Source organism: Arachis stenosperma, chromosome 3 (genome assembly GCF_014773155.1).
Source record: "Arachis stenosperma cultivar V10309 chromosome 3, arast.V10309.gnm1.PFL2, whole genome shotgun sequence".
In the NCBI taxonomy this organism is placed as follows: domain Eukaryota; kingdom Viridiplantae; phylum Streptophyta; class Magnoliopsida; order Fabales; family Fabaceae; genus Arachis; species Arachis stenosperma.
Window position 1 is genome coordinate 132,556,554 of NC_080379.1, and position 4,316 is coordinate 132,560,869.

The following is a 4,316-nucleotide window of genomic DNA, read 5'->3' on the forward strand; positions in this document are numbered from 1 at the left end:
TGCAAATTTGTGACACTATAAAGACTAATGGAGTGGATCCTGACGTCTATAGGTTGTTGCTCTTCCCGTTTGCTCTGAGAGATCAGGCCAAGGACTGGCTGGGAGAGCAACCCAAGGAGAGCTTGGACACCTGGAGTAAAGTAGCCGACAAATTCTTGAACAGATACTTTCCCCCGAGAAGATTAACTAAGCTAAGGAAGGACATCCAAGCCTTCGAACAATAAGAGGGGCAGTCCCTCTATAATGCTTGGGAAAGATACAAGACAATGCTCCAGAGATGCCCTGTTCAGCTATTCACCCACTGGGTTGAACTGGATATCTTTTATGATGGACTCCTTGAGGCAGCCCAAAAGTCCCTAGATCATTCTGCAGGCAGTTCCTTATACCTATTGAAAACACCAAAGGAAGCTTAGAAACTTATTAAAATAGTGACCAGTAATCAACACTTATACACAGTAGAAAGACCCACGGCAAGAGGGGAATCCAAGGAGGAGTCTGCAACAGACATAACTCTAGCTCAGAACAAAGCAATGGTTGAGTGGCTGGACCTTTTGACAAAGCTGTTAGAGAGCGCGCATGCATTCGCAGTAAGCCAGCAATCGTCCCTTCAGAGTGTGCAAATAGAGCTACACCAACTGAAGACCAAGCAAGAAGCTGAAGAATGCCAGGCAATTGAGCTACGAAGTGGTAGAACACAATGCTAATACAACACTTAGCTACCCATAATTCACATTTTCACACACCCATGCATTCTCTTTTTTTATTCACATCCCATATGCATTGATTATTATTGACCTTTTCTTAGGACATTTTGTCTCCTTTTTATTGCTTTCTTTTTCTTTTCTATTCTTTTTCTTTTTTTTCTTCTTTTTATTTTTCTTTTCTTTTTCTCATTTTTATTTCATTTTTTTTCAAACTAAAATATATACAAGAGTGTCAATGTAAATGGTTTAAACATTTAATGCATGAGTTTGTACGTAATTCCTAAGATCTCAATAAAAATATAAAAATACACTTTTATCCTAACCAATGTTTCTAACCCTCCCTACATACACTTGAATGATACACACTCTCACTAGCTTAAGCTAATCAAAGATCCAAATTAAGGACATTTATTGTTTTCCACTTTAAGGCTAGTAATGTGCTAAATGAAAAAACAAAAGGGTATTATCATAGGCTCAAAGTTAGCTAACAATGGTATATAAAAAGGTAAGGCCATTTGGGTAAGTGAACTAAGTGAAATGATGGCCTCAATGATATAAATACATTTATACAAGAATAATGGACATAAAGAATCAAACAAATCAAGGATTACAATCATAGAAAGAGAATAATACACACTGGAAGGAGAATAGTGGTTATATGATGTAACCACACAATTAGGCTCAAAACTCACATGATTGTGTGTTCTTAGCTCAAAAACATGTTCCACAATATATAATTCAAGCAAGTTTCTAGAAAAATGTTTACTAAAGTCAATTTTCGAATGCCCTATAGATAAATTCCTTGAAAAATTTCATTATTTTGACTAGGCTTATCATATATATGCAAACCACGAAAATACAACTAAAATTTTCTAAAAGACCTAATAATAAAAGAAAAATAAATGAAATACAAAAGTGATAGGATTAGAAATTTGTCACCCAAAAATTGGCCAATTGGTCGGACGACCTCCCCACACTTAAAAGTTTGCACCATCCTCGGTGCATTCAAAGATGAGCAAGGGGTGCGGTGACTTCACGAATTGCCACCTTCAGCTGGTGGATCAATCGGCTACTGCGTGTTCTTTTCTCTGCTTCCCTTTTTGCTTATAGTGAATCATCCTGAAAGATAGACAACGGAATAGTAAGACGAATAAATGCAAAAGCAAGGAAGCATGGATTGTTGGAATGAGGTATGAATCACTAAAATGAAGTGAGTGAATAAGTGTGTGACATTAAGGAACTAAGTGTGTCACAACTACACAAAAGGAGGAAGTACTTCACTCATTTTAGTGTGCCTGAGATGCTTTAAAGAAAAGTTGTTGGTTAAGACAACAACAAGGGAAAATGAAGTATGAAAGCATCCAAGCAAGAATCAAGCAACAAAGTATAACCTCAACAAAGAAATCCAATAATGACTATTAACAGCAACGATGCCAAAATAGCATCCTGTCAAAATTAGTAGCAATAAACAGTAAACAAGATTAATAATCCAACACTTAGCATGAAAACAGAAAATTAAACTACCTAAGTAACTAATTAACTACTAACAACTAACAAACTAAAGAAAATAATGACAGATGGTAAATGGTGGTATTGGATGATGGTCAGAGAGGGGGAAGAAGAGAAAAGGAGAAAAGAAATGGAGAAAATAGAAGAAAAGAAGGGGGTGGGACAGAGGACGCGTGGGTTGACAGCAATGAACGCGATGCGTACGCGTCAGGCATGCGTAAGCGTGGAATGGGGAAAATAGAAGGTGATGCGTACGCATTGGTCATGCATACGCGTGGGTCCCAGGCGTATGCGTGGGAAAAAATTGTGCTAGGTGCACAGTTCCCGCACCCTATTCTTGCAAATCTCTGTTTGGACCTTTGGATGCAGCACAGTGCTCGCACGATCCTGGCGCGCTCAAAATTCTTGGGGTCCCCCACGTACGCGTGACAGGGTGCTCTGTTTTTCAAAATTTTTCCATTTTCTTGCACCCGCCCAAGCATTCCAAGCATCCAAACAGCCATCTAAACACCACCAAACCTTATTTAACATACTAAACTACCAAATAAACTCAACTAACCAAACAAAACATAAAATTAAACTAATTTTACCAATACATACAAAAGAGAAAAATGAAAAGATGTTACCATGGTGGGGTGTCTTCCACCTAGCATTTTTATTTAGTGTCCTTAAGTTAGACTTATGGGGAGCTCTAATCTAGGTGGCTTGTAGTTGAATTCATCCTTAAACTTTCACCAATGCTTGAATCTCCAATATGCTCCAACATTCCAAATCATTTGCATCAAGCCTTGATGGAGTTCTCCCCAAGCTATGAGCTCCCATAATTGATCCACATGATGTATACCGGGATCCCAAATCTTGTTTCTACACCCGTCTTCAAGTTGATCATCATTCCACTCGGGTGATAAGTTCTTAGAACTCTCATGACGACACCCAAACATCCTGCTAGACCCATGCAATTGAGAATTATACCAATCCTTGCACTTCAACCTTGAGCTCTTAATCTTAGTGAACCTTGATCTATAATGCCAACCACTAACCATCTCCCTTTTGCTCTTAAAGCCACAAAGAGTCCTAAGTTGACCATCCCTCTCTCGCAAACCATATTCAAGTGGGATAATAAAGCTTAAGGACAAGATTTTACCCACTCAAATGTTAAGAATGATGGTGACTTAGGAGGAGATGCTTCCAATGGTCTTGATAAAGTAATTTCCACTCCCGTCCATCCTCTTTGAAGGGCTTTTACCACTTGACAAGATGATTCAAACTCTAACTCTTGCCAAGCTTCCTCAAGTTCACATTCTTCCTTACCAACTTCTTCTAGCTATTTTCCATCACTCACATCATATCTTGGAGGTTGAATGAAATCAACCACAACATCAACTTCAAATTCAATGGAAAAGGATTCATCAAGCTCAAAAAGATCATATGTTGATGCGCATCATAAATAGGGGGACTTGTTTCTTGCTCCAATTCTTCCAATTCTTTATGCATAGCATGCCTTGGAGGTTATGCAATATCCTCCTCAACATCAATTTCAAACTTCTTGGAAGGGGGCTCTATGACTTGTGATTCCCAAGGGCATTCAACATCTCCTAAATCTTCAACTACTTCTTCCTCTTCTTCAACAATCATAGCTTCCTCCAATTACTCCAATACAAATTCCAATCCCTCATTCTCCACCAGAGTTTCCAATCTCTCTTTCATACTTTGTTCTTCATTAGATTCTTCACATGTGACCATGGGAGGGCTTTGAGTGTCTAAGTATTGGGAGACTAAAGGGATTACTACCTCTTAAATGGTAGTATAAATCTTCCTTTGCCCTTGGAGATATGAAATGAGAAAATCATTCATTAATATTTGAGGTGAAGAGGAAGGCTCATTGTTTGGGAGAAAGGATTCATAATAGGAAGATGGTTCATCTTGGTGAAGGCATGGAGGTGGTGTGTATGAAATTGTTGGTTCTTGGGAGTATTGATGTTAGAATTGTGGTGGCTCTAAATATGGTTCATATGGTTGTGGTACATGGGGTTGGTAATATGATGGAGGTGGGTTATAGGTGGGAAACAATGTTGAGGAATTAGTTCATATTGGTGTGCATTA